General features: G+C 36.6%; 2 pseudogenes; both read left to right on the forward strand.

Moving 5' to 3' along the window:
* The first annotated feature begins 5,511 nt into the window (after positions 1-5,511).
* Positions 5,512-6,416, forward strand: LOC101439691 (small ribosomal subunit protein uS5 pseudogene; annotated as a pseudogene).
* Positions 6,417-9,548: 3,132 nt separating this feature from the next.
* Positions 9,549-10,242, forward strand: LOC101440111 (BAG family molecular chaperone regulator 2 pseudogene; annotated as a pseudogene).
* Positions 10,243-21,750: the final 11,508 nt, after the last annotated feature.

Raw genomic sequence — 21,750 nt, forward strand, 5'->3', positions numbered from 1 at the left:
GATGAGAGTCACAAAAGGTCACCTGCACTGAGCTTCTTAGTCCTTTGGTCATGAATGCAAATCCATGCCAATGAATTGATGTAGGCTATGGGTGGGACACTCTTTGTCTCTTCAGAAATAACCTTAACCTAAGCTGTCTGTCCTAACTTGTGGGTGTGGAAAGGTAAGAGGCTGCAGTCCTGCCCTTGGTGACCATGGCAACGACTCCAGTCCCAGGAAACAGTTTAACAATGCAAAGTCTATAAACTTTAAATATTCAGGGGAAATGCAAACCAAATGGGCTAAAAGCTTATCTAGAATGTATGAAGTCCATGCTAAAAGCTTACCTAGGATGTGGAAGATATATGCTAATTCAAGCCTATTGAGAACTGAAACAAAAGGACCATTTGGCCTTTCCTCTCTGTATAAAAGGGACTCAACAATCTGGTTCGGGGCTCGGGATTGAAACAGAAAGCTTCCGAGTCTGGCTGGCCATTAATAAACCATTTTTCCTTCTCAAAATCATTCCTGAGTCCTGGTCTCTCTATACACAAGTAATTGAACCTCTCTCAAATTCTACAACAGAATAAATAGAAACAGCCACAGTAAGATTTTCAAATGAAGGCTAGTATGTAGTTGGCACATGTGCTCCTCTCCCCAAAAACTTGTTTTTTAGGTGAGGTCAGACAAAACCTGTGAAAACTAATATTATTCTAGGGAGTAATAAAATCTTAAGCCACATCATAATGCTTTGGGATGAATTTTTGTTGTGCTTTGAAGTATTTAGAGACATTCAAGATGCTTAGTCTATAGGTAGCGAAGATTAGTAGAATAGATTGTACTTTCAACAAAATGTTCCCATGAGACATCTCTTATATTTTATGGTAAGTTAAATTTTCCAGATCAGTGGATATGCCCTTCATGAGAACACAAATTAATATAAATATATTTATTTTATCACTTTATCTTTAAGTAGTGCTGGGCAGTTTCCAAATGGTTTTCAAATGCATTTTATATTTTAATTTTTAGAATAACTTTTGAGATAGTTATATTAGGAAAGATAGACTAGGATTTATTGCAGTAACAAATAAGCTCCTGTATTTCAATTGTTTACTCACATCTTGGTCTGATGCAGATTGGGTAGTCATCCTTCATCCTATAGCCAAACCATCTAGAACACGAGGTCCCAGAAAAAAGGAAGAGCTAGTGAATTACACTGGCTATTTTTCAAGGGCCATTTCTGGAATGTTTCACATAGCTTCCGCCCACATTCCACTAAACAGACATCAGTCATGTGACCCAACTCACCTGAGGCAGCCAGGAAAAAGTAGTCTTCCTATGTGCCCAGGAAGGGAATCTGAACAGAGATTACATAACATTGACTCTGTCTCAATCAATAATTATTTCCACAAACTTGTATTGAGTACCTGTTCTATTCCAGGTAATAAGAAAAAAACAAGGTTTTTATTCTTATTTCTTTTTAAACATTTAGAAAAGTGAGGATCAAAACTATTAAACAACTTACTCAAATCATGCTATTAGTAAATTGGAGATTTGGATCTCAAATTAAAAATTTTTGTTTTCCACTCAACCATATTTCTTAAGTTTCATTCAGTATCTTGGCATAGGTAAGGAGATTTTCTTGAAAGTTACCCTGACCTAAGAATTTTTAATTTCATGAAGAAAATTTATCCAACTTCTGCATACAACAGCAAAAAAAAAAAAAAAAAACTATTAAATCTGGAGTTGACTTCTCGAGGAATCAAGCAATGGAGAGATTATTAATTTAATTTCTTTATCCATGATGGGCTATAATATAGACAATGATAGCTATACTGATGTGGGCTATGGGTGGGAGGCTCTTTATCTCTTTGTAGATAACCTAAGCTGTCTGTGACTTGTGGGTGTGGGACGGTAAGAGGCTGCAGTCCTGCCCTTGGTGGCCATGGCAATGACTCTAGTCCCAGGAAGCAGTTTAACAATGCAAATTCTATAAACTTTAAATATTCAGGGGAAATGCAAACCAAATGTGCTAAAATCTTATCTAGAATCTATAAGGTCCATGCTAAAATCTTACCTTAGGATGTGGAGAATATATGCTAATTCAAGCCTATTGAGCACTGAAACAAAGAACAATTTAACCCTTCCCCTCTGTATAAAAGGAACTTAAAATTCTTGTTTGGGACTCGGTTTTGAAACAGAAAGCTCCTGAGTCTGGCCGGCCATCAATAAATCATTTTTCCTTCTCAAAATCATTCCTGAGTCCTGGCCTTTCTATACACAAATAATTGAACCTCTCTCAGCTTCTACAACAATACCACTGAGTACTATATTCTGTGAGATTTTTCCATCAATGATGTTTCCAGCCATCAAATTTCTCTTTACCAATAAGTAGGGATTTCTATTTGAGGCTCTGAAATTGCTCCTTCTATTAAATGGGTGGTATTTGCAGGTGCTGTTTCCTGCTGGTTGTATTGCTCCTACTTTTGTTGTTCTTGTTACTGTATTTGCTCCCAGTTATAGAAATAAGGTATAAACAAATATACCATTTATATAGCTATTTGCTAATTTTTACATGCAGGATATCTTTTTCCTGTGTTAAAAATAGAGAAAGCTCCAAATTACCCAGTACCCCTCCTCCTTTTATTCCTCCCTTCCTTCCTTGGAGAGTATTTGGTGTCTTTCCGTATAGTGTGTACTAGTTTTAAAGACTTCAAAGAACAGATAACAGTACCATTGTTAATTTTCAAGGTTATGCACTTCCCTTTGTATGGTGAATTTGGTCCTATTTATGTTATGCTCTGAGATGTTGTTCCCTTTTATGTTCTTGGGTTCAATTAATAAGCATGAAGAATAACCAGGTCTTGTGAGGTTGTCAGTAAATTTTATGTGAAGAAGAGTGAAACATGAATTTTTCATCCAGGAATATTATTCAAGAAAATTTACATCTTGAACCTAAAATGATTCTAGACATTTGCATTGGGATCTATTACTAAATTGTGGGGTGAATTTGGCAATAAGTGCTGTAACAGCTCCAACAAGGATACTATTTCACGTAAAGGGGGTGCCACTAGTAATTTGCCAGGCAGCAGATGGAAACTAGGCCTGTATCTTGCAAACCAGGATACAGGTCACTGAGTATAAAGCATTTTATACTCAGGGGATGTCACTGCTTAAATCCTCATAGTCTCTTATTGGAAATGTTTCTGTTTAAGGGATAATCCAGAAGCGTAAATGAAGTAATTATATTTAATCAGTTTTGAAACTCAAATATTTCCCTATATACGCCATGGTGTTTGACCTTAGTGTATATGTATATGCATGTCTGTTATATTTATAGTTTTATTATATATGTATTACACACACACACACACATACACACTCACCACACATGAAACTGTGTCATAAGGCAGTTTGTCAGTCTGTTTTGGCAGAACCAGGCCTGGAACCCAGGTTTCTTGAGCTCATGTGCAATTCTACCACACAGTATATTTTCAAATGGAGGACTATCTAGGCTTCAGAAAAAAATGATATAGAAGGAGTTGCTTCAAGAGCAATGATGAATAAAGTATTTGTTTAAAATGTAGAGTAGTTTCAATATGTCCATCTTCTTTTGAACACAGATTGCCCATTTTTACACCCAGAATGTAAAATAAATGTGGTGACCTGCAGAACTCAACCTATTGCTGACTTCACAGCAAGCATATTGATTTTTCATTTGAAAATATTAATTAATTTCCTATGCTTTTCAGGCACTGTGTTCCTTTGGGATTTTGTTAAATAACCTAAAAACAAATATGCCTCAGGTTTAAAACAACTAACTTTTTTTCTTGAAGCCATTAAGAATTCACACAATGCACATAGCATATTAAGTGATTAAAAAAAATGGTGTGTTAAATAATTCAGTCCTTAGATAGGATTAGCTATTAAATTTTCTTGTGTTTTTTTTAATTTATAAAAGTATACACTCAGGTAGCTAAGACATACAAATTGTACCAAAAAGGAATAGATTAAAAGTAACCTCCCAACCCAGCACTCAGTGCCAGTTCAAATTTTTACCTTTAACGAAAATTCATTCAAATGAAAGCCTAGAAAGAACATACCTTATGAGTAAGACCAGTATTTACATGAGGGTCCATTGTAAGAGAAATAGAAAATGGTGAAACAGATCAGGCTTATCAAAGACTAAAACCAATTTTGACAGATTCCAGAGTAACTGTCTGTCATAACAAAATAAAACCTCTTTGAACATAAGAATACATAATCCAGACTCCCTACAATGTATAATTCATAATATTTCACATACAGTTAAACATTACTAGACATGTAAAAAAAAAACCAGGAAAATACAACCTATAATCTAGGGGAAAAAAGCAATCAATGGAAAAGACCCAAAGCTGAGGCAGATGTCTGGGTTAGCAATAAAAGCTTCTAAACAGCACTTATAAATATGTTCAAAGATGTCAAGAGAAAGGTGAATGGTAGTGACTCAACAGATGGAGACTCTTGGAAGAAAAAAGGAAATTGTAAAAAAGAACTAAATGGAAATTCTACAAAGGAAAATTTTAATATATAGGTTAAAAAGTCCCTAGGGTTATATATAAGCAGATTGTAAGTTGCAGAAAAAAGGGACAGTGAACTCAGTAACTTGGGGAAGTAAAGTACTAGAAGAGGATAAAGAGAATAAGGTAGAAAAAAATATATTTTTAATTAAGTGCTTAAATATTCTCAAAAGTTGAGAAAAACATCAATTCACAGATGAAGAAATCTCAGCAAATCCCAAACAGAATAAGTACAAGGAAAACCATAAGACCTAGGTACTTCTTAAAAGTCCAAAGAAAAAATACTATTACCTATAGGGGTGCTATGGTACAAATGATGAATGACTTCTCCACAAAAGCAATGGATCAAAAGACAATGAAATGACAGAGAAAAACAATCCATTTTTTCATATTCAGCAAAAATGTCCTTGAACTATGAGGGTGAAATTTAAAAATATAAAGGTAAATGAAAGATTAGAAAAGCTGTCACCAACATGCTTTCACAATAACAAAATGCTTAAGGAATTTCTTCAGGCCGAAGGGAAATAATCAGATAGAAAAATGAATCTATAGGAAGTAATGAAAAGTATTGAAAATGTTAAATACATGGCATTTGAAGTATAAATAAATAAATTTCTTTCTAGAATTTCCTTATAAGATACCTGAATGTTTAAAGAAAATATAATTTGGTGCTGTGATGTTATAAAATATTTATAAGAAAATATTTGATCGAAGTATGAATTACGTGTGATAAAATGAATTATTCAATTTTAGTGTTTGAACATTTTATATTAAATGATATGATGTTAATTATATTTAGACTGTGGCAAATTAAAATGTGTATTGAGACTCCCAGAACAACCACTAAAAAAATTATAGCAGAAAAGTTAAATGAGATACTAAGAATTATTTGATTAGCTTAAAGAAGAATAGTAAAGGATAAAGAAAGAAATATAAAATTGATGGGGCTTCTTCTTCGAGAAATCACCAAATGGTGGATGACGACGTTGCTGCGGGAGGCCCCGGGGGCGCTGGGGGCCCTGGGTTGGGAGGCCGCGGTGGCTTCTGTGGAGGCTTTGGCAGCAGGGTTCGGGGCCGGGGTTGCGGTCATGGTTGGGGCCGAGGTCAGGCCATGGAGCTTGCGGAGGCAAGGCCGAGGACAAAGAAGTGGCTCCCTGTCACCAAGCTGGGCTCCTTGGTTAAGGACACAAAGATCAAGTCCCTTGAGGAGATTTATCTTTTTCCCCTGCCCATCAAGGAGTCTGAGATCATTGACTTTTTCCTGGGGACGTCCCTCAAGGATGAGGTTCTGAAAATCATGCCTGTGCAGAAGCAGACCCGCCCTGGCTAGCGGACCAGGTTCAAGGCCTTTGTCGCTATTGGGGACTACACTAGCCGTATGGGCCTGGCGTGAAATGCTCCAAGGAAGTAGCCACCGCCATCCGTGGGGCCATCATTCTGGCCAAGCTCTCCATCGTCCCTGTGCAGCGGGGCTACTGGGGGAACAAGATCGGCAAGCCCCACACTGTCCCTTGCAAGGTGACAGGTCACTGTGGCTCCGTGCTGGTGCACCTTATTCCTGCCCCCAGGGGCACTGGCATTGTCTTGGCCCCTGTGCCCAAGAAGCTGATGATGATGGCAGGGATCGACAACTGCTACACCTCGGCCAGGGGCTGCACAGCCACCCTGGGCAACTTTGCCAAAGCCACCTTCGATGCCATCTCCAAGACCTACAGCTATCTCACCCCCGACCTCTGGAAGGAGACTGTGTTCACCAAATCTCCCTACCAGGACTTCACCGACCATCTTGTGAAGACGCATACCAGTGTCTCCGTGCAGAAGACCCAGGCCCCCACTGTGGCCACCACCTAGGCTAGGTTCTGAGGAAAACAATAAACGTTTGAATGGAAGGAAAAAAAAATTGATGGGATGCATAGAATACAAGCAGTAAAATGATAGGCAGTGAACCACATAAATAAATGAAATGAAATGAAAATGGACTAAATATTTCAAATAAACAGCAGATAGGCTAGATAAATAAGGAAGATTGAACTATATAGTCTTTTAAAAGAAGTAACAGGATGGATAAAGATGGTTAGGAAAACCTCCATCCCCACAAATTATTATATGTAGGACCTTGGGTAAGTGACTTAACCACTCAGTGCATCAATGGCTTGTCCCTCCATATGGTCATAATAAAATCAATTTGGTAGCTGTGAGAATTAAATAAAATGACACATGAAAAGGACTAATAATACTTTCTGACACATAATAAGCACTCAAAAAAATATGGGCCTTTCTGTTCCAGAGGAAGCAGAGGAGCACCCATGTGCATCCTGGGGTGCTTGTATGTCAGTGCGGCTCTATTTGGTGACAGCATGAAAGACTGAACCAGGGCACTTGCCTTTGCCTCAGCCTCCCAGAACTTGTCCTGCACATAGAAGCAGCTTGGAGACAGCTAAAATAGTGTAAGAAACAATTAAATAAAAATGTCCTGTGGCAAATGATTACCAGCTTTAAGATATAGAAAGAGGAGGAGGGTGGAGGTTTTCAAAGGAACCAGAAGGGATATTTGGATTCCTGTTAATGGGAACATTCCTAAGGCCATGAGCAATCACAAGCCCAGAAAAGACTGGCTCAGAGAAGATAGAGAGTACCCCACATGTTCATCTCAGGTTGATTTCCTTGATAAAATGGCTAAAGTCTGAAAAAGAGCACCAGCCAACACTGAGTCAATTTGCATATACTGTAAAGGTGACTTTTGCATTTTTTTTGTTAGCTCCTTGCATGCAATCTCTTGTTATATCACTAGTTGGATACCAATTGAAGGGACAGAGAGCTCATGGATTAAATATTAGAGGTAACACATTGAAATATTGAAAGGCAAAGTATGCAACAAAAAAATCACAAGATAAACAAAGAAACAGGAAAAAACCCTACTCAAAGGAATGAGATAAAAAACTTTGGAAATCATAAGTGAAGGAGCTTGACTTTGGGCACACCAAATAAAAGTTTTAAAAAGTGATCTTCAGTATGCTTAAAGAGGTAAAGGAAAACCCTGATAAAGAAGTAAAGGATATCAGGAAAATTATGAATGAACAATAGGAAAATCTCAATAAGAGACAGAAATTTTAAAAAGGAACCAAACAGAAATATCACAGTTGACAATAACTATAACCAAAATTAAAAATTTCCTTGCAGATTATAGTTATCAGAAGAAAGAATCACTGAACTCAAAGTTAAGAAAACTGAGATGATTCAGGCTGAGGAGTAGAAAGAAAATAAACAACAAAAAAAGTGAGTAGAGCCTAAAAATACTGAAGGACACCATCAAGTGTACAACATATGCCCTGTTGGAGTCCCAGAGGAGAAGAAAAAGAAAAAAGGGCAGAAGGAATATTTAAAGAAATATTCACAGAAAACTTCCCAAATTTAAAAAAGACATGAACGTAGACATTAAAGCAATCCAACAAACCTCAAACAAGATAAGCTTGAAGAGAACCACACCTAGGTACATTATAGTAAAAGTGTACAATGCAAAGGATAAAGAGCAAGTTCTGAAGGCTACAAGAGAAAAACAATGTGTTATATACAAGGAGGCCCCTTTAAGATTAAGTACCAATTACTCAACAGGAACCATGGAAGCTAGAATGCATTAGGATGAAATATTTAAAGTGCTGAAAGAAATAATTGCTAACCAGGTGTGATGGTTAGGCTGTGTCAACTTGGCCAGGTAATTGTGCCCAAGCAAGCACTGGGCTAACTGTAATACAAGGGCATTTATGGACTTTAGTCACCATTGACTTTACTGCAGTGGTAAATCATAGAGAGTTGGTTATAATTACATCAATCAGGGACATTGCCATTAGCAATGAGTGACGCTTAACCCCATCACTTGAATGCCTTAAAAGGGGAAGTGATTCCAGCATTGAGAATTTCCCAGCTCATCTTTGGACAACCAATATCTCCCAGAACTTGTCAAGAACCTTCACTGGACTTACATTGCAGCCCCTGGTTGTGGCCTGCCTGTGAGTCCTGGACTTGTGCATCCCCATGGCTGTGTGAGAGACTCTTATAGGATCACATACTATTGACAGATATCTCTTGTTGATTCTGTTTCTCTAGAGAATCCCGACTAATACACCAGGAAATTTATATACAGCAAGACTGCTTTTCAAAAAATGGCAGAGATAAAGACATGACCATATAAACAAAAGTGGAGGGAGTCCATCACCACCAGACTTGTCCCACAAGCAATGCTAAAGGCAGTTCTTCAGGCTGTAAGGATAGGGCAATAGACATGGGATCAACATAACATAACAAATAAAGATTTCCAGTAAAGGCAACTGTATGGGTAATTCTAAATGCTTGCAAAACTACTGTCTTTTTTGGTTTGTAACTTCACTTTATTGCTTCTTAAATGCAAATGCACAAAAGTAATGATAAGTCTATGGTTTTATAAAGCATAGGAACAGTGTTTGTGAGTGCTATTGAATTAGGCTGATATCAAATCAAATGTGACTGTTATAGATGTAGGATGTTAAATTAAATCCCAATATAACCACGAGGGTAATATATGAAAAATGTGTACAGAAGGCACTCAGCATGGACTCCAAATGGTACGCACGAAAAATCAAATAAAAATGAAAACAGGCACTAGTGAAAGAATTAAGGGACAAAATCATGCAAGACTTAACAAAGGACAAATTAAAAAATGGCAGAAGAAAATCCTTTATTATTAATAGTTACTTTAAATGTAAATGGATGAAACTCTTTAGTCAAAAGGCAGACATTAACAGAGTGGATTTAAAAGGATGACCCAACTCTAGGTTGTTTATAAGACGCTCACTTTAAAATCAAAGACATAAGCAGTTGAAAGTGAAAGGATGGGAAACAATATTCCATGGAATTAAATAACAGAAAGAGAGCTTGAAATAGCTAAATTAGTATCAGATAAATTAGTATTCAAGTCAATCCTCCCGTGCCACTACTCGTGGTTTCACAGGGAGGCAGGCGCCCCGCGTGGTGATGGCGAAGCCTGTGGTCGCTGTAGGAAGGCTTGACTCATGGATGCCAGGAGCTGGTGACCTGCAGGCGAAGATGCAGACAAATGTGAAAGCGAAATAGGGGCCCTGCTGCCCCTCCTCCTCCAGAGCCCACTCTCCAGCAGCCTGCTGGAAAACCTGGGCCAGCTATAGCACAGGGATGATGGCTTGATAGAAGCAGTTACTATTGTTGAGCAGGAGAAAGAAATCCTCTCGGAGATGATTCGTAGTATCCAAAAGGGCCTGCACATGAGGCAGATTCGCGATGGAGAAAGAGAAGAATTAAATCTAACTGCAAATCGTTTGATGGGAGAAAACTCTCACCATGGAAGTTTCCCGTAGAAACAATTAGAAACCCCCAGCAGGATGAATCTCTAAAGCCTGCAGCCAGGATTATCAATGAGGTAGTCAATAAGTTTCTGGATGATCTGGGAAATGCCAAGAGTCATTTAATGTTGCTGTACTTGTATGATCAGCTGAAGTACCACCTGGGCCAGCTGATCAGAAATTTCAATCCATAGTAATTGGTTGTGCTTTTGAAGATCAAATAAAAAATAAGAAAAGATTAGAGACTCAGAAATATTGAAAATTCTGACAAGGTCATCAACCTGTTAGAGCATTCTAAAGGAGCTATTTCCAAAACTCTGCAACAAAACACTGAAAGCAGATTTAATTAGCTTTCAACTCTACAAGTGCTAACAAATAATGATGTAAAAATGACAAAATATTATTTTAAATGATAACTAGTTCTTTATGTTAGGCATAACCATTCATTTGATAAGGAAGATGAGGAAGCTATTCCAGGGTTATGCCTTTTATGGTAGCACAATTAAAACTAGAAAATTTTTAAATTATTTGCAGTTCTAGTTTTTAGCTTTGTACAAAGAGCTAGCACTGAATATATTTACTTTTTCATTATTGGGTGGATGAATATATAGTTTATGGGGAAAAATAAGTAACCCATTAGGGTCAAAAGACTTTACTGTTCTTTCCTTTGCTTTGCCCGACCTGGAAACAAATGGACATGTGGGGCATTTAGTTAACTAGAAATTCCTTATTTTATGCAGCACTCACTTGCGTCCCATGTCCAGTTATCAAAGCACTGTGTTTAGAGAGATAAAAAGAATTGTAAAACAAAATCCTTTCCATATGTCCTTCATTCTACAAAAAATTTGGAGGCATCTGTACAAAATTTTTTTGAACTTGAAAGATATATTTGTCCCATATTATGATATACAGGAAAACATGACATAAAATGTGAGGAAAACCATTCATAATTTTAACATTGTGAACAATTACATAGTCACTTTAATTTTTTCCAAATGCTTAATTCTATAAAATTTTAGTAACTACAAAAATACAATGCTGTACCTTGCCTTTTTGTTTTTTAAGTGCTGCTATAAAGTTGCTTAATATTCTAATATTCAATATTCTAACTATAAAGGATGATTTCCCTTGTCTATAGACTTTATAAGGAAAGCAATTGGATTTGTTGAGAATGATTGGACCTACATTGTATAATAAAAATAATAAATACTTTGTTTACTATAAAAAAATACTTCAAGTCAAAACTGCTACAAGGGACAGGGAATGACACTATACTCTGATAAAAGGGTTGATCCATCAGGAAGATATAGTTATAAATATATATGAATCCAAGAGTAGAGCCCTAAAATATATGAAGTAAATAGCGACAGATTTGAAGGAAGAAATACAGTTCAACATTAATAGTAAGAGACTTCAATACACCACATTCTTTGATGGATAGAACATTTAGGCAGAGGAAGATCAATAAGGAAATAGAAGACATGAATTGCACTGTTAACCAACTAAACCTAACAGTCATATATAGAGCATTTCACCCAACAGCGGCAGAATACATATTCTTTTCTAGTGCACATGGGTCATTCTCCAGTTTAGAGATATGTTAGGTCACAAAACAAGTCTCAATGAATTTGAAAAATATTGAAATTACAATTGAGTCAAAGAAGAAATTACAAGGTAAATAAGGAAATATTTTTGAGGCAACTGAAAATGAAAACACAACATACCAACATTTATGGAACACAGCAAAGGAAGTCCTGAAAGGGGATTTTATAACTCTAAGTGCTTACATTTTAAAAAGAAGAAATATTTCAAATCAGAGGTCAAATCTCAAAGCTGGAGAAAATAAAAAGGAACAGCAAACTAAGCCCAAATGAAGCACAGGGATGGAAATAGCAAATATTAGAGTAGAGATAAATGATATAGAGACAAAAATAGAGAAAATTAACAAAATCAAAAGATGTTTCTTTGAAAATACCAATAAATCGGCAAAAAAAAAAAGAGGGTGAGAGTGAGAAAACATAAATAACATAGTCAGAAGTGAAAGAGGGAACATTACCACTGACCACCCAAAAATAAAAAAGATTATCAGAGAAGACTGAACAATTGTATATCAACAGATTAGATAACTTAAATGCAATGGACAAATTCCTAGAAATACACAAACTACCTACACTGACTCAAGGAGAAACAGAAGATTTCAACAAACCAATAACAAATAAAGTGATCGAATCATTAATCAAAAGCCTTCCAACAAAGAAAAGCACAGGACCAGATATTTGACTGGTGAATTTTACCAAAAATTTCAGGAAGAATTAACAATCCTGTTTAAACTCTCCTAAAAACTTTAACAGAAGGGAATGCTTCCTAACTAATTCTATGGGGACAACATCACACTCATACCAAAGCCAGATAAATATATCACAAGAAAATTGTAGACCAATATCCCTTATGAATACAGATGCAAAAATCCTCAACAAAATCCTAGCAAACCAAATTCAACTGCACTTTATACACTATAATCAAATGGAATTTATCCCAGATATGAAAGAGTGATTGAACATAAGGAAATCAATTCATAATACACCACAATAATAGAAGGAAAGACAAAATACACATGGCCATCTCAATTGATTCAGAAAAGGCATTAGACAACATTTAGCACCTTCTTGATCAAACCACTCTGAAAATTAGGAATAGAAGTAAACATGCTCAATATGGTAAAAGACCCAAATGAGAAACTCATAGCTAACATAATAGTGGTGGAAGACTGAAAGCTTCCACCTAAGGTCAGGAACAAAAAAAAGGATGCACACTGCCATCACTATTATTCAAATATTGTACTATAATTTCTAGCCAGATCAGTTAAGCAAAATAATAATAATAATAATAATAATACATCTAAATGATGAGCCAAGAAGTACAACTTTCACTATTAATGGACAACATGATCTTATATACAGAAAGGCCTGAAAATCTCCCAAGCTACTAGATATAATAAACAAATTCAGCAAAGTGGTAAGGTACAAGAGAGTAGTGTTTCTATATACTAGTAATGAACAGTCAGAAGAAGAAATCAAGAAAATATACCACTTAAAATAGTAACTAAAAGAATGAAATATCTAGGAGTAAATTTAACCAATGATGTAAAAGACTTTACACAAAAACTGGAAAACATTGTTCAAAGAAATCAAAGAAAACCTATATAAATGGAAGGATATTCATGTTACTGGTTTGGAAAACTACATATCATTAAGATGTCAATTCTACCCAAAGCTATTTAGAGAGTCAATGCAATCCCAATCAAAATTCCAACCTCTTTCTTTGCAGACATGCAAAAGCCATTCATCAAATTTATGTGGAATGGTAAGTGGCCCTGAATAGCCAAAACCCTCCTGAAGAAGAGAGAAATTAAATCATGAATCACTTACGCTTCCTGATTTTAAAACTTATTACAAAGTTACAGTAATCAAAGCAGTGTGGTACTGGCACAAGGACAGACATACAGAACAATGGGATATAATTTAGAGTTCAGAGATAAACTCTCACACCTTCTGGCAATAGGTCTTTGACAAGGGTGCCAGAGCCACTCAGTGGGGAAAGAATAGCCCTTTCAACAAGGTGTTGGGAGAACTGGATATCCATATGCAATGCAATGAAGGTAGACCCCTATCTCACACCATTCTAGAAAAGTTAAATCAAAATGGATCAAAGGCCTAAATAAAAACAAACAAGAAAACAAACAAAAAACTAAATCCATGGTCAAGACATTTTCTAAAAGAAAATATAGGGAAACACCTTCAGGATCTTGTGTTAATAGCAGTTTCTTAGACTTTATACCAAAACATGAGCAAAAAAAGAAAATGGGACTTTACTAAAATTAAAAGCTTTTGTGTATCAAGGGATGTTTTCATGAAAATAAAGACAACCAAAAGAATAGAAGAAAGTATTTGGAAACCACATATCTGATAAGGGTTTAATATCCAAAATACGTAAAGAACTCCTACAAGTCAACAACAAAAACACAGCCCAATTATAAAATGGGCAGAAGACGTCGGCAGACATTTTTCCAAATAAGATATACAAATTTGTCCAATAAGCACATAAAAAGATGCTTAACATTATTAGCCATTAGGGAAATAGAAATCAAAACCACAATGAGATACCACTTAACACACAGTAAAATGGCTACTATTTAAAAAATTGAAACTAGCAATTGTTGGAGAGAATGTGAAGAAGTAGGAATACTTATTCATTGTTAGTGGGAATGTAAAATGGTGCAGTCCCTGTGGAAAACATTTTGGCAGTTCCTCAGAAATCTAAGTATAGAATTACCATATTTTCAGGCAATCCTCTTTCTAGGTATATAAACAAAAGAATTGAAAGAAGGGACTTGAATAGGTATTTTCACACTAATTTTATGGTGGTATTACTCACAATTTCTGAAAGATCAATAGAGGAATGGATAAACAAAATGTGGTATGTACATACAATGGAATATTATTCAGCAGGAAAGAAGGAATAAAGTCATGATACATGTGACAAAAGTGGACAAAACTTGAAGACATAATGTTGAGTGAAATAAGCCAGACATAAAAGGGCAACTATTAAATGATCTTTCTGATATGAAATAATTAGAATGTGCAGATTCTTAGAGTCGAAAACAAGAATGCAGGTTACCAGGGCCTGGGTTGGGGTCAGAGCATGAGGAATTTAAAACTTAATTGGCTTTTGTTTTGGGTGAGGAAAAAGTTTTGGTAATTTTGATGGTAGCACAGCATTTTGGATGCAATACACTGCTTATGTTCATTTTTTCATTTATAGTGGTAAGAACAATAAAGACATTGCTTCTATAAAATAAGAAAAACTAATATAAAAAGAAGTAAGAACACTGAGACAATATGAAAGAGAATAGAAAATAAAAACATGATTAATAATATTATACTCCCTCTTCATATACACACACATACCCATCACATATATATGAAAGAAAAGATGGACAATAAAAGACAAGGACTTGCACAAAATCTATCATAGGGCATACCTCCAGAAAGAAAAACAAAAAAGTAAAGAAAGCATATGTTTTCCAACGACAAGGCAGGGGTTCTAATTCAGTACAAAGGCCTCTCCTGTTATATCCAGCCAGCTTTAAAGAGGGTTAGTCTTATTTCTTTTTTTCCAAACCATTTGACTGATTTTTTGTCTTTATTGATTTGCTGAAAGAAAACATAGTAATTCTGACTCCTGCTCCTAAACCACTTACTAGAATCATAGTTTACATGGTGATGAAATACAGGGTGGCCACCAAGTCTGCAAGCACAGTTGAATCTAAGTACATGGATCATATATTATATTGTCTTCCATTTTGTTACACTCTGTTACATATTATAATACATGCTGAAATAATGCTAAATGCATTTTTAGAAATTATATCCTAGAAATGTGAGCAGAGTACAAAATCTAGAAATAAATGAATCAAAATTAACCCCTCCCAGAACCAGTCCTAAGCTAGGGTGGATATTCTGGGTTCCTAACAAGAGGACTACAAAGCCAGAGTAGATTACTTTGGGCTAATCACTCCAGGCAGGAGCTGTCTCTTGGAGAGTCCTCCTTGGAATTCCTGAGGAGCAGGAGGACTTGGCATTTCAACTGCTTAGAAACACCAGATATGAGCTCAAAGTCATATTGGGGAGACGCCATCCTTCTAGCTAAAATTCAAAGAAAATATTGTATGCTCTTTCCTTCCCATCCCTTATTTCCATTCTTTTTTTCTTTCCCTGAATAAATTGGGAATGGAGTGAATACACATTCTTTTAAAGAAATTATTTAACTCTGCCTGACTGTGAAAGAGCCTTAAGGCAAACTGTCTAATGGAAAGGAAATGATTAACAACCTTAATTAGTGTTTCTGAAATTCTGACTCCAAATATTTGTCTACCTAAAGGCTCCAATAAAAGCAACTGACCAAGTACTGGAACTAATAAGGGAATTGAACAGGGAGGGTTGATAACAACTCAACATGTAAAAATCAACTATTCTATTCACTAACAATGACTGATGAGAAAAATGTAGCAGCAAATAGATTGCACTCAAAAAAGTAATAGTGTGAAAAAATACCCAGTAATAAACAAATTAGGAAACTCATAGACAGTAAGTTAAAAAAAAATCCATGCTGACACAAATCTTCATATACCTTTACAGAATGACTTAAGAAGAAAGAAGAGGGCGGCAGACTTGGCCCAGTGGTTAGAGCGTCGGTCTACCACATGGGAGGTCTGGGGTTCAAACCCCAGGCCTCCTTGTCCTGTGTGGAGCTGGGCCATGCACAGTGCTGATGCGTGCAAGGAGTGCCCTGCCAGGCAGGGGTGTCCCCCGCATAGGGGAGCCCCACGTGCAAGGAGTGAGCCCCGTAAGGAGAGCCGCCCAGCGCGAAAGAAAGTGCAGCCTGCCCAGGAATGGTGCCGCCCACAGCAAGTTGACACAAGATGACACAACAAAAAGAAACACAGATTCCTGTGCCGCTAATAACAACAGAAGCGGACAAAGAAGATGCAACAAATAGACACAGAGAACAGACAACCAGGGTGGGGGGGAAGGGGAGAGAAATAAATAAATAAAATAAATCTTTAAAAAAAAAAAAAGAAGGAAGAAGAGATGCGGGGATGTTCCTTGTTCCCAAAAGGGAGGTCCTGTTACTAGAAAAACAGAAACATTCTTAAATTAATTCAATCCCTATCAAAATAATGTAATAATTTTTTAAAAGAATCTTGGCGAGGTGTCTATGAAGTTAACATGGGAGAGAAAATATAAAATAATAGTATGGCATTTTTTAAAAAAAGATTAATATTAATGAGATACTTGCCCTACCAGCTGTGAAAGCAGATGATACATTTATAGTAATTGAAATTGGTATTGTTATCAGTATTGGTATTGATACAGGGTTAGAAAGATGGGAGAAAAGAAAGATTTCAGGAACAGTACGTGTGTGATGTGTACCTGATACATTGAAACAGAGGGGGAAAGACAAATTATTCAATACCATATAGTGGAGAAATTCTCTTCCTACTTTCTAGTATGCAGAATAATAACCTTCAAAGATGTCCACATCATAATCCCTAAAACATGTTAACTGACATGGCTAAAGGCACTTTCTTGATGTGATTAAGGTTTGAACCTTGGAAGAGGGACATTAATTTGGATTACCCAGATGCCTCCAGCTAATCATTTTAGTTCTTAAGTACAAAGAAGTTTTCGTGGCTTTAGCCAGAGATAGAGTTTGAAGAAGGGTCAGGAAGATATTACCTTGCTGGTTTTGAAGGTGGAGGAAGGGGCCATGAGTCAAACAATGTGAGTAGCCTCTAGAAACTGGAAAGGTAAGAAATAGATTCTTCTCTGGAATCCCCATAAAGGAATACAGTCTTGCCGATGCCTCGATTTTAGCCCAGGGAGACCCATACTGGACATTTGATTGGAACCGTAATATAACAACTTTTTGTTGATTTAAATGGCAAAGTTATTTTGAGTTTGTTAGAGCAAAAACATAAAACTATTACAACTTTGAAGAAGAGAAAGTTATTTCACATTATATACAAAAATTAATTCTGGATTAGTTAATGAACAAAACAATTGGTTAGATAATTACAAACATTCACACACACACATATACACATACATGCATTTGAGAGATGTATGTGGTAGAGGAATAAGGCAGAAGAAATTTTAGTAGGATTAATATATAGGTTTGAAGTGGCAAAGGCCCTTGAAGCAAGACATAAAACCCAAAAGCAATAAAAACATGATAAATTTAACCTCAAGAAAATAAAAATGGTCTGAAGGACACAAGAAAAAACCCAGAAGAAACAAAATTAAAATCAAAAACAGACAGGGAGAGTATTTCTAACATATGCCATTGACAAAATGATTTTATCTTGAGTAGGTAAAACATGTACTACAAACGAACAAGAAAAATAGTATTCAGTTTATGACCATATAATTTCCTGAATAATCAATTCAAATGACAAATAAATATATGAAAAAAAAGGATATCTGGGAAATGACAATGAAGCTAATAATATTTCACCAACCAGATTGGTGGAACTTTCAAACATTGATAAAAGTCACTGATTGAGCGTTACATAAAGCTTTCACTCCCTGCCCCAGTGTATAAATACATGAAATACATGAATATAAAGTAAAACCCTTTTGTATCTAGCTTACACCATGGTCGAGGTATGTGCACATACATACACACAGACACTCAAGGGGCAGATGTTGGAGAAGTTAAAATCTCAGAGGCAACAAGATGTCAGTTGCTTAAATCTGCCAGCTTGACAGATGTGGGGAGCATCTGAGAAGGTAGTTCTGCTCTTAATTCTTGCCAGACCTTCCTGCCTTGGTCTGATTGTTGTAGAAAACTTGCCACTGCTGGCAGTAACGCTTTTTCCCTTTTTCCTTCCCTAGGGAGGTTTGAAGGGACTTTATTCATGGGAGAACATAACATTTAAAGTTTATTAATTCAAGATGATGCTTGTGCAATTCTTTACCAGGAGCACAGAGTCTGAGTCTAATAAATTGATTGAAGGCAAAGCATAAGCGTCTTGCCTCTACTCCCTCTACCCCCTAAATAGAGAAAAATTAGAATGCTGAAACATTCTCATTAGCAGTGTAGATCAGATTTGTGTCTGGACCCTAGCTACTACGCAGGGGAAAAAGAAATATACATTAGGATATTACTGCATGCAGCTTGGTTTATAATGGGAAATCAGAAATTGGTAATAAGCCAAATGTTCCCCAATATGGTTACAATGGAATAAATTTTTACTTTAACCATCTCACTAAATACTATAGTAAGTTGTGTATTTGTGTGCATGCTGCTTTGTATAAGCACCATGCAGAGACCAATGGAGATATTTTAAACCTTATCTTAAGTACGTAGCTGTTTGAACTTCAACCAGATCCTGGGTCTATAGTTCCCGAAGCCAGCCCACAGGGATTCCTTCCTAACAGCACCAAAGAACTTTGCAGGCAAAGCAATTGTTTTAGCAGGTATGTGGGAGGAGGGAAGATGTCAAGGTCTGTCCTAGAATAAATAGTGAAGTACAAGCATTTCTAGGAGTCAGCCCTAAATATTTTATTAGTCATATTATATCACACCCAGGGAGTAGGAGGCACAAATCCTCCAAAGTGAGCAGAAAACATGGCATGTGCCTCAAGCTTTGGGTTTGAATTGCAGCTCTACCCGTTGAAGAGCATATAGCATTCACAAATTTATTTAATTCTCTGAAGCTTGACTTCCTCATTATGAAAAATGGGTATACAGCTATTTATTTTATGAGGTTGCTACAGGACTAAAATAGGTAAATATATGTAAACCTTCTGATGACTCTTATTAAGTATCTGTTGCTTTTTCTTTCCTAGAGTCCGTCCTGGGGGTGAGCAAACAAGAGCCCATGGGTAAAATCCAGCCCACCACCTGTTTTTGCAAATAAAATTTTATTGGCATATAGCCACACCCATTTGTCTACATATTGTCTGTGGTGCTTCTGTGCTACCATGGCAGAATTGAATAGTTGCAACAGAGACATCTGGCCCACAAAGCCTAAAATATTGACTCTCTGGCACTTTAAGAAAAAGTCTGCCAAGCCTCGGACTATCTAAGTCTTGCCATCTGGAGTGCTTGTTTTTTGTGTGAGTGCCATGAAATCATTAGGCATGGAAGGAAATATTGTCACTAATTATATGGAAGGAACTTCTACTTCTTTTGTCAATTGTACTTTTAACTTCTAAGTCTTTTTCTATAAGTGCTTGCCCATACATGATAATAAGCTGAGTTTCCATATGTTTTAAATTTCACACATCTTTTATGAGGAGAAAGACCTAGACTGTTTCAATATATTCTCAAAAGGGCAAACTTAGTTTCTCACATCACATAGGATATGTTTGGCTGTGAAAAACAGAATTCAAAATCGAAATTGGCTTAAGTGATACAAATGCAATTCATTTCACTTAAAGACATCTATCATTGTTGGTTCACATTGTTCAAGTATTAAACGATGTATCGGTAGTCCCCGTTCTTTTCATTCTTCTCCTCTGCCATTCTCAGGATTTTGAATTTTCCTCTAGACATCTTCTGCCTCATGAGTAGCTGGCTCTGCACAACCACATCCAAAGGCAGGAAGTTTGGGGCATGGGGTAAGAGGAGTGGGAGTGGGAAGAGGTTCCTCCCCTTTGCCTCTCATTTTAATGGGGAGGAATCCCCCCACCAAGAAATTCTGCAGCAGCCTTCGTTTTCTCATTGGCCAGAACTAAGTCATATAACCCCTCCTAGCTGCCAAGGTTGCTGGGAAATGAGTATCTCGGCTTTTATTCAGCCTCAGCACAAGAGAAGGGCTTGGGAATGTCAGTTGGGAGGCCAAACAACACTCATGGCCACACACAGGAACAGACATATATCTGGACAACACAGTAGAGGTAGAAAGAGGGCTCTTGGAATCATCCTTCCAACTGGATCTTTGCTGTTTGTTCCTGCTGTGTCATCGATGTTTAAACTCTGGTCAAGAAATTGTTAAAGGCGGCTTTACAGAGGTTCAAGTGTAGACAAATGCGAAGGTCATAGAAGAGGTGGACAATTCAAGTTTTTTCAGGCAGGGAGCTAGCCAAGGCAGCCTCATCCCTGTGTTTTGTGAAGTACCACCTCCCCCTCCCTCACAGTAGTTTCCTTCTTGGTCCTTTCCTCCAAAATGACAGAGCTCCTCATCAAATGATGGGATCTCACCTCAGCTAAGAGTCTCCTGCCTCATGTTAGCATGAAAGCAGCAGTAATCTGTCCCTGTTTCATCTCCACACAAGCTGCAAATCTTGTTTTCAAAACTCTCCTACTGTTTATAGTACTGTATATGGTTCCCCTTTACTTTGGGACTTTGGTTTCTTTTGTGAGATTTTTATCACTTTTGGTCAAAGGCCTGCTGTAAGATTTTGTAAAGCAATTCCCAGCTATGTGTAATTTTCAAAGTTTGAAGGAATTTCAGAGCCTGGAATTAGCTATCATCTCAGAGGTGAAGTCTTTTCATAAAAAGAAACCATGAGTCCATCAGATGGACATATTACTCTAGCGGCTCAGCAGAACCACTTCCCAATACTTCAGTTCCAATGTTCAGAGCAGTCATCATTAGCCTGAAAGTGATGCTTCTTTATAGACAATGCAGAAAAGTCTCTGACCTATCCAGACACACAGAGCTAAAAGTGAACCAACATGAATGATTGTTGAACATTGCTACTCCCCTGCACTCATATGAGAGTCTGAGGAGCTTGATGTAAGGTGAGTGAAATCACATTAGGAAAACAACAACAGCAAACAAACCACCTAGAACATTGATTAAAGAATGAATAAATAAGTCTCCAGAGTCTTATCATCCACAAATCACTGCTTTTCTTAATATCCCTAACATATATGTTTTGTGCCCCTACTTTTTTCATTCAGCATTGAACCAAAGTGTTTTTCTAGGGTATATAATAAGAGAAATTTTAAATTAAACTACTACTATAGAGGTCATTTACTTTTGCCAATTTTAGTTTTGATGCCAATTCCCAAATCTCTTTGCTATTTGGAATTGAGGCCACTGATTTGGAGCAGTCTTAGAACAGGGTCAGGTATACAACATGAACGCATAGCTTCTCTATTTTGTCAACTGAGGTCTTCATTATTTTGGGATAGGATGTAAAAGATCATGCCTGAAAAGTATTCAATTGGCTATTTTTTTCTGTTTGTTTTCTAATTTTCAAAAATTATTAATTTTAATAATTAATTTAATTGTTAATTTTAATAATGTTTAATGATTCTTGATAAAGTGATGTCAGCAGAAT

The sequence above is a fragment of the Dasypus novemcinctus genome, chromosome 24 (genome assembly GCF_030445035.2).
Source record: "Dasypus novemcinctus isolate mDasNov1 chromosome 24, mDasNov1.1.hap2, whole genome shotgun sequence".
Taxonomy (NCBI): Eukaryota; Metazoa; Chordata; class Mammalia; order Cingulata; family Dasypodidae; genus Dasypus; species Dasypus novemcinctus.